Here is a 9,574-nt window from a genome sequence, read left to right as displayed (position 1 = left end):
GGCTCTCCTTACATTGTATTGGGGCGGGGGGGGGGGGGGGAAGGAAGTCAAAATGTATCTAAGAAGTTTCCAATGTGAAGACACTGAAATTTGGGGTCCTGTTTTGTTAATCACAATGCAGCAGGTTCATATATGTCAATGTTCAAGGTACTTGTGAAGGAAAATGACGGGGGGACATAAATAACCAGGAAAAAATGAATGGAGCTAGTCTCTGACTGCAAGGGAACCATTTAGCAACCAACTGCCTTATGTGATCACTCTCCTCTCTGTTTAGGGACGGTCTTACAACATTTCTGCTCTTGAAAAGATAGCAAAATTCTGAGTTGGGCTCATTAGAGTGAGAGATTTTAAAATGATGGCTCCTTTTTCTATGGTTTATTCATGTGAAGTGGAGAAATGATATATAGAGATGGGTGCAAATCCAAAGTGTAGAACCAAATGGCTGGGAACTTTGGAGAAGCATAACTCTGAAGCTGGAAGCAGTGGGCCATGTGATGAAAGCTTCCAGAAGAATTCCCTATGTGTGAATACCAAAGTCTTTGGGTGGAGATAGTAAAACAGAACAGCAAAAGTTCTTATTGTACCTTATAAGATGATAGTCAAATTAAAATTATTTGCATCTACAATTTTTGTACTTACTGTTACAAATAAATTCTAAGATTACTATAACATTTTTTCCTCTTTTTTGCAATTTGTTTACATTGTGCTGATGGTGCATGCTTTTTCTGTAAGACCTTAAAGAGGGCATTTACCAGTCACTGCAGAAGAGCTGAAAATGAACAAATACCAAGCAGCATCCACCTGTAGGTGTCACAGTTGAGGGCAACTGCACCTCTATTCCACTTCTGTGATCCAGTGAAGGCATCCACTCTAGGCTTCTGGCTTGCCTCGCTACCATCTCTCTTGAACAGAGACGGTCTCACTCCCTCCTGACTGGGGTATTTCCAGGCTGCACAGTCCCCCTGACTGTATTCTGATATCTCCTGCAAAAGACAGACTACCTAATCAGGACTGCTTACTTTCTCTTCAGAGGCTAACAACAAAGTAATTGCCCACAGTTGTAAGGTACCACATACCACTTCCTCTGCAAACCTATTTTATTCTTAAGTTGAAAACATATTCAAAACTACAAAGGAACCTATATGCATGCCAATAAGCTTACCAGAGATCACAGGAGCTGACTTTCCAATGTGCTGGGGTGTACTTGACCCCCAGCTCTGCCCCAGGCCCCATCCTGCCCCTTTCCACCCCCTCCCCCGAGCACGCTGTGTCCTTGCTCCTCCCCAGAGCCTCCTGCATGCAATGAAAAAGCTGATCGCGGCAGGTGGAAGGGAGAGAGAGGTGCTGGGGGGAAAGTGGGGCTGCTGGTAGGTGCTCAGCACCCACCATTTTCCCCGTGGGTGCTCCAGCCCCGGAGCACCCCAGAGTCGGCGCCTGTGCCAGAGATCACTCCAACCCTATTGTGGGCTTTGGCAGGAGCAGTCTTTCAAAACACCACCCAAGGAGTTTCATTGTAGTTTCAAGTTTGTCCGTTTCAGCTCAGAACAAGCATTCAGTCTTTTGGGGCCTCAGTAGGCCAACTCCTTCTACCCCTCCCTAAGGATTGGGACCCTCCACGAACTAGGGGGTCCAGTTCATTTGCCGCAGCAGGAAGAAGGTCCTAAACCTGTTTAAAATCAGGCTATTTATCCAAAAATCCTTTCTTTTTCTGTTGGTCCCCAGAGAATCCAGTCTGAACTAGTATATGCTCATCTCTCCAGAGGGTGGCGTCAAAGGGCTGATAACGGCAGAAATGTGATTAGCGTCCCTCACCTCCTAGAGGAGTTCTATACAATTCCAATAACATACGCAACTGATAATTAATACAACAGGCTACACGGATATTAAACCTAATTCAATATGTTATAACTTAATTCAGTAAATTTATCTTACTGCCATAAAGTTTGGCCAGACTATTATCAATCTCTCATAGTATGAGCAGAGAGAAAAAAGTGAACTGGAGTATTTTTGGTTTTGCTCTCTGGACTCTCCAAAAGGCCCATCTAAACATTAAAAGGGAAGCAGGAAAAAACCCTTAACTGTTAAAGGGATTTTTTTGAAATGCATGTTATTTAAATGGTACTCTATCTGAAATAATGCTTTAAGTAAATTGTTAATCTAAAAAAATTTAATTGGACAATTAATTTAGTGTGTGTTAATTTAGGTTCCAAACCCGCAAACATTTTAGTATGTGTTTGCAGGATTGGGACCATAGGATAAACAAAGTGCTAATCTTTTGGCTTTTTTAAAAATCATTTCCGCAGTTTCAAATAATAAATCTTCAGACATATTCTGAAACTCAAGGATATACACAAATCAAAATGTACAACACAAACAAAACTGCACTACAAGAACAGTCAATGATTATTGCCGGAAATATGACTAGGAATTAGGAAGGGAGAAAGGATGACAAACAGAAAATCTAAAGCACCTGTACACAAACTCCTTGTGCAATTATTTTATGGAGACTAATTATAGCGACTGTGAGTGTCTGCCTCCACCCTATCATTGCGTTGATATGTAATCCATTTGAGGGTGTAGAGCTCTAAGTGTACTTGTGACTAATATCCATCCTTGAGGAAATTTTCATATTTGTGAAATCTCTTTGTGAGAAGTTGCATTCTGTGACAAAGTAGAACTTTGATTATTGAGCCCAGATTTACTGCAGCTTTGTTTCTGAAGATTAGCTATCTTGGAGAATAAAAATTTATGCACTGCAATATTTTATGCACATAAACACACACATGGTCTACTACTGCTATCACTGAAATCAATAGGAGTTTGACCATTGATTTAAATTGGAGCAAAGCAGGTTTTTGTCATATAAATGCTGCTTCTCTGATTATGAAAAGGATTCAGCAGGCCTGTAACATCTAATGTACATGTTGACTGGATGCAGTAATAATAACTCCACATGATTAATAGTGGATCATTAGAGATATCAATCCTTTTTAAAAATATCCATTATACCTACATACTGGATAACAATAGTACCATCTTTTTTACCATAGAATTACACTGTAACTAGGCTTGTGATTGAAGACTTTCATTTCACTTTGCTATAAATGGATGTTCGTTCCACCAGTGGTCAGCAACTGTGGGTTCCCCTGTGAATCATTGTGTTCTTTACAAGATGTTACTATTCTAAAGCTGAACAATGAATGGAATAAACTGGGTGACACCCTGAACTGTACTGTTTTTCTATGTTTCCAGTTCTTCCTCTTGGATAATTTCAATGGATTTAAAGTTAAGTTTGTAGAGCTTCTGTCAGGTCTGTCACACTGAAAGAGAGGGAGGCTGTGGCATGAGACACCACTTAGCCTCCTGGGGAAATACAGAGGTCACAGAGTCATGATGATTGGATTCCCGATACTGCACAGTCACCTGAAGCTTCTTTTGTAAGAGGCCTCCTGTCATAAATGACACGAGCTAAATCAGCATATAAACCTCTTGCATAGTACGCGAATGGACTCAACCCATTTGTTTGGGGGTAAGAAGACAATGTCTACAAAAACAGGTGTCCAGAATAGCTGCAGAGGCAATGGGTAGTAATGGCAAGATAGCAATTGTCTAGTGGCTTTGTCACCACAATGGCCGTCGAGACCTGAGTTCTGTTCTTGCTTCTGCCACTCACTGTGTAGCCTTGAACAATTTACTTAACCTTTCTGTGGTCAGCCTCTCTCTTTGCAGAAGAAAATAAATATTTCGATACTTTTGTAAAAACAATGAGAAGTATTTGGGTGAAAGGAGCTCTCCATGTGTAATATATTCATAGTACAACTTTTGCAGTGAAAACGCACCCATGACAAAAATGTTAACTGTAAAGTGCTTTCGTATCCAAATCAGGCAGGCACCTTGCTCAATGAGCTACACAGAGATTTTGGTTAAAAAACAAATCTATAAATTTATAGTGTGACATTAGCCACCAGAGGGAGCAATTACTTAAACTATGCTACAAAGTTCATCTCAATTCATAACAAGTGCTCTCTGTATTTCTAGTGCAGTACTGTCAAGCCCAAGCATTCAAGAATCAGGAGTAAGGCCTCAAAAATCATGAGATTTTTTTTATTTTGCCTTCCGGTTATTGAGCCTTTAGAGTGCACACAGGTGATTTATTCAGGCTTTTCTCCTCCACCAGGAGGAGAAACTTACTTTTTTAAAGGAAACTGAGATCCTCACGTAATTAGTTGCCTCCAGGAGCTGGGACTTTAAAATATGTGAAATATCACAAGATCTGGTAATGCTGATGATGTTCTTTGTAATCTGAATGCAGATTGTAATGGGAGATCGTAAATTGTAAATGGAGATTAGTAAAATACCAAGATAGCGCTGTGACAGCCCACATCCAAATCATACATGTGAAAAATGTTTATCACACATAATCTGTAAAATAAGATTTAAATCTATTAGGCATCAAAGCCAGCATATATAAAAATTTCATAAACAATATCAGGTAGTATTAGTACTACTAAATTAAGCAGTAAGAAGAGAATTTGATAAATAGCTGAAGTGAAGTACTGTAATTAAAGAACTTAAAGTTCTTTACATTTTAATTTATAAATCCAATTATTTTTAATTTATGTTGCCAAATGCACTTAGCAGAAAAGTTGAAATGAGATTTTATCTTTGGTGGGAGTTGGTAGATAAACAGCAAAGGCACAAAGATCCACACACAAAAAGCATGGATTTTTTGTAAGAGAAAATGTATTGGGAGTAGATGTAAACTTAAATATTAGTTCATAGAAATTAGAGATGGAAAAGACCTATTAGGTTATTTAGTCCATCCTCCAGTTAATACATGATTGTTCTCTACACTGTATACCCTGTTGTTTTGTTCAATCTTTGGGGGACTATTCCACAGTCCAACAGATCTCAGAGTCAGGAAGTTTTTCTTAATATTCAGCTAAATTTTCATTTTCTTAAGTTCCTTTAACTACCTTTGGGTTATTTTGTTTCTTGCCCTTAAAGGTTTCCTCTTACTGACTTTTTACTCATATCAATTATAGATAACTATCATGTCCACCCTCTTAGTCAACACTTATAACTAACTTTTCCTTATAGTCAATCTTTCCAGTTCCCTAATTAATTGCTCTTTGCTGAACTCACTGCAATCTGCTTAAGTGTTTCTGGTGCTGAGTAGCCCAGAACTGAACACAATATACTAGGTGTGGTCTCAGAAGTTCTATCTGAAACACAATGTAAAAATAGCACTACCTTGTACAACAAAAATGCAGCTCTTTCTGTGTAGACAGTCATATCTGCTGACTTTAAGTACATCTGTATTGCTTTTTACTCCCTCTCATCATACAGGGGCCAACAGCTCTGAGATATTATGCCTTGATGAACAGTTCCAATCAGTTACACCTGTGCAAATTCAAAGACAATACCAGAGTTGAAGAGATGTCAGAAGACCATTTGGCCTGCAGAAACTTCCATGACAGAGGTGAGCAAGAAGGAAAGAACCCAGCTTAACTATTTTCAGGGTTTACATTTAGTTAGAAAGAAATAGTCTACAAAAACAAAGGCTGAGTCTATCTTATGTGGAAATTGAGACATCATGAACAGCAACATAGTCTCCCCCCCATGCCATTTTTAGACTTACTTCTAAAAAAAATGCAATTTAGAGATTTGTAATATGTGAAAATATTACAGTGGATATAGAAACGGAAATTAAAGTCCAGGCCTACAGAGGAAAATAATATGAACTAAAGTTAAAATCAAAATATTAAAATGTCAAGTCATTAATTCAGAGAAACACCATCAGGCTAATTTAGGACCTGAAAAATATTCATGGCCTTTTCTTTTTAGCTAGAAGAAACTTTAAAACACATGGAGTCTAAGTTTTGTGGTTAAAATATCTGTTGCTGTTTGATGTCCCTAGCTCTGCAGTGGGGAACGTATATGACATTCTGGGGTGCAATCCAGACCAGTAAGGAGCTGAGTCACTCCTGCAACACAACCTTGGGTGCTTCACAATTATAGCTTACAACTTGGGTTGCTCACAATCAGCTTGCCAGCATACAGGTCGCACCCTGAGTGCTGTGTAAAGCCACAGCGCTGGCCCAGCAACTCTGACCCCAGCTGCCTGTCAGCAGGCACCAGCCACACACTGTCTTCCAGCAGCGTTGGTTACTATTTTCAACGTGACCCCAACGCTCTCCCCATCCTGAATTCCCCTCCCCCCCCATATGTGTTTTGCAGTGTCCAGACCTCTCCTGGATAATCCAGATATACTAGCTCCGTTGCCCCCTCTAAAGGGTAAGTTCCCAACAATGCTACCTTAAATTAAGTTACCCAAACAATTCACAACACTGGATTAGTTTTAATTAAAGAATAAAACAGATTTATGTAACTATAAGAGATGGATTTCAAGTGAGTACAAGTGATGAGGCATTAAAGTCAGAAATGGTTACAAGAAAAATAAAGATAAAACACGTTAGCACTTCAGCGTAGACACTACCTATGCTGACAGGAGGGGTCTCCATCGGCATAGGTAATCCATCTCCTTGAGAGGTGTTAGCTAGGTCAACAGAAGAATTTGTCCATTCACTTAGCGCTGTTTCCACCGGGACTTAGGTCAGTTTAACTATGCTGCTCAGGGGTGTGGATTTTTCACACCCCTGTGTGATGACGCAGTTATGCTAACCTAATTTTCTAGTGTAGACTAGGCCTAAATTTGTTTTTCCACTGATTTAGTCCTTATACCAATTTAACTGTTTGTACTTTGTTAGAGAGATCACTCCTTGGATCTCTGTATTTTCTCCTAATAAGAAAATAGGCCAGCCTACAACAACTGCTCTTGATGGAGATGTGAGGAAGGCAATACTTAGTGAAATCTGCTTAGGGATGGGAAGAGAAAGAGCTTCATCTTCCCATATATACCTTGGGTCAGGGGAATTATTTAAGGATTGGGGAGGGGGGTTGGTGAAGGACTTTAGGCACAAATGGTTGGAGGTGAGCAGCTTTCTGGGGCTGTAGAAGACTACACAATACCCTACCCCACCCTCTTTTTTTTAATTGCTGCGTTTCAAACTTCAAGAGAAGTTTCTAAGATTAAATGACCTAAACCCCCAGGTGGGTACCCTACCCACTGGGCTACAGTCATTCATTCCCCTGCCTCTTGGGCCACATGACTGTTTAAGTATTTACAACAGTGGAATAGTTAGAGGCCAGAGGGAGAGGAGGAATGACTCCGTGGGTAGGGCACCCACCTGGAAGAGGGGAGACCCTGAATCCAGTCCATCTGCTCCAATCACTCTTTCATTATTTAATCCACAGTGGATTAAATCTCTTCAGCAGGAGAGATTGAGGGTGCCCCACATCATAATATCCCACAGCTCAGCAGTTAGAGCTCTACTATGAGAGGTGGGAGACCCCTATTCAAATCCTTTCTCCCCCACTGGCACAGAGGGGGAACTTGAAACTGGGTTTCCCACATCCCAGGTGAGTACTCCAACCACTGGGCTAAAAGTAATAAGGTGAGCACTACCACATCCTCCTCTGGCTGTTTTGTGTGAAGCAAAGCAGATCCCACAAGAGGTGCCTAACCTGCCTGACTCCAGGCAGCTATTTCCTGTTTGTGGCTTGCTAAATAGAGGGAGATGCCTCTTTAAAGCCAGGATTTAGCCATCTATCTCCAACACCACTCAGGTTGACATCTCCCATTGGCTAGTTTAGCAGCTCCCCACATAGCATGCTGGCTTCTGTGAATTGCATCCTTAGGCATCTACCTCTCCCTATTCATTCTATAAGGAGCTTAGGCACCTAAGTCTTCATGGGGGACTGCAGTGTTGTTCCTGGGACTTTCTAGGCAACATGACACTCAGTGTTGCAACACCTAAGTACCATTGTGAATCCCAGCCTTAATCTGTGCTTCTATTTCCCCATCTATAAACTGTGATAATGATGTATAATTACCCAGCAGGGTTGGTGTGAGCCTTACTCACTGTTTGTGAAGTACTTCTAGTCCTTCAGGTGAAAAGTTCTTTCCAAGTGTTGGCAGTTGTTATTCCATAAGTAATGATGTGTTATATTAGTAACAGGGTTGCTACCTAGCCAGTTTCCGACTGGCTTGGATGGTTTTTCTATTGCCTTGCTGGTTGCCATGTTTTTGTTTTGTTTTTTTCTCTCATCTGTCAGCTATTCACACATGCAGCAGCACAACTGGCTGTGCTGCAAACTTCTAACTACCACATACGTCACATGGATGGGAGTGCCGCATCCAAGTCCTGCTCTGTGCGCTGGTCCCTCAGTATGCCCAAACCGTGGTGGCTGAGGCTCCCGCTCCTCCTGGCACTGGGAAGTGAGAAAGATGGGATTGTGAAGCAAGACAGATGGACCCAAGGCTTGCTATTACGGAGCAGGAAACAGTGGGGACCAGGGTGGAGGAGGCAGGGGCTCCTGGGAAGGCATGGATGTGGGGGCTTATGGGCTGGGGGTCAGTCTGGGGGTGGGCACCTAAGAAGGGAAAAGGAAGATTGGGCTGGTGTGTGTTCACGAATGCCAGAGAGGGGAAAGGAGGTCTGGCCGGTGATAGGCAGGGCAGTGGCCCGTTTCTCTGCATCTCAGAGGTGGTGACCCTAATTAGTAAGAGGAAAGGAGATGGTTAAGAAGCGACCGTTGGTTTGAAAAGATTAATGGTAGCCAGAAGGCTTTTGGGAATCAAACTTGTAACAGAAGGAAGGGGTGGCTTAAGAACTGAGAGAAGCTTGTTGTCCTGCCCTAGAGAAATGGAAATGAGTGGTGGGCGCAGCCATAGGCTTTGCCAGCGACAGAGGGTTTCACTCCTGGAAGTTCATAGGATGAGACACCAAGAATTCAGAGCAATGGCAGGGGAAAATCCAGATCAGAGATGAAGGAAACAAACAGGATTGTGCATAGCAGGGAAATAAAGGTTCAGCTTCCCCTCAGGGAGCAGGAATTCAGTGCTGCCCACTGGTGACCTTACTGCCCTGTTACTGATTGCCGGGGATCTCCGTTCAGGGCCAGCTCTTGCAATCCAGGCAATGCGCAGGCACCCCAGCTCTCAGGGCACCCGCCAGGTCCTGGCTTGGAGGGGTGTGGGGAGAAAATGGCCAAGGGGCCGAAGTCCCCAGGTGCTGTTGAAGGCGGGTATTTCCTGTAGGCCAGGCCGGGGCTGGGGGCTCTAGGGGCTTCCCCCAGCCCTGTGGAGGAGACACTGAGAACAGCTGGCAGCCTGGGCAGGCCTGGCTCGGGGGGCGGGGCGGGAGGGATGCGGTATCGCGTGGCCAGTGCTTTGCGCCCACCGCCCGCGCGAGGGGCCATGGCCACGGTGAGAGGCAGCGCTGTAGCCGTGGGGCCCCCCACCCCACCCCACCCCACGAGCCCCGCGGGGGCGGCTCAGGAGCCTGAGGCGAAGCGACTGAACTTCTTCGCGCCCTGCGGGAGGGGGAGGCACGGGCAGCAGCGAGGGAAAGGGTTGCGCACGCGCAGAACTTCCCGGCGGGACGGACACCGAGAGGGAGCGCCTCGACACCTGACGTCACTAGGCTGCGCGCGCGCCCTGCCGCCGGAA

Source organism: Malaclemys terrapin, chromosome 5, assembly GCF_027887155.1.
Source record: "Malaclemys terrapin pileata isolate rMalTer1 chromosome 5, rMalTer1.hap1, whole genome shotgun sequence".
Taxonomy (NCBI): Eukaryota; Metazoa; Chordata; order Testudines; family Emydidae; genus Malaclemys; species Malaclemys terrapin.
Note: the sequence above shows the minus strand (reverse complement) of the source record.